We start from the raw sequence: 228 nt of genomic DNA on the forward strand, positions 1-228 counted from the left end.
GCCCCGGCCCGGGACGCGACGGCCACGTTCGCCTCCAGAATCAAATCAGACGTTTCCCGCGAGGCATCGCTGCTCAGCTCAGCGTAAGCAGATTCCTAGCGAGGGCACGCCGGGCTCTGGGCAGAGGGTAAACAACCACCCCCGGCCGGGGCGGCAGCACGGACTCACAAGAACGCCTCCTTCAGCCTGGACTCCTTCAGCGGCTCCCCGTCGGTGTCGTGGCTGTTT

General features: G+C 66.2%; 1 protein-coding gene across 1 annotated transcript in view; it reads right to left on the reverse strand.

Annotated features, from left to right (window-relative positions):
- LOC104274856 (serine/threonine-protein phosphatase 6 regulatory ankyrin repeat subunit C-like) overlaps positions 1-228 on the reverse strand; it is a gene marked incomplete at both ends in the record, with an annotated part of 4171 nt that overhangs the window by 679 nt on the left and 3264 nt on the right. The gene's annotated exons all lie outside the window — the stretch shown is intronic.

This window comes from Apaloderma vittatum, unplaced genomic scaffold (assembly GCF_000703405.1).
Source record: "Apaloderma vittatum isolate BGI_N311 unplaced genomic scaffold, ASM70340v1 scaffold30495, whole genome shotgun sequence".
Taxonomy (NCBI): domain Eukaryota; kingdom Metazoa; phylum Chordata; class Aves; order Trogoniformes; family Trogonidae; genus Apaloderma; species Apaloderma vittatum.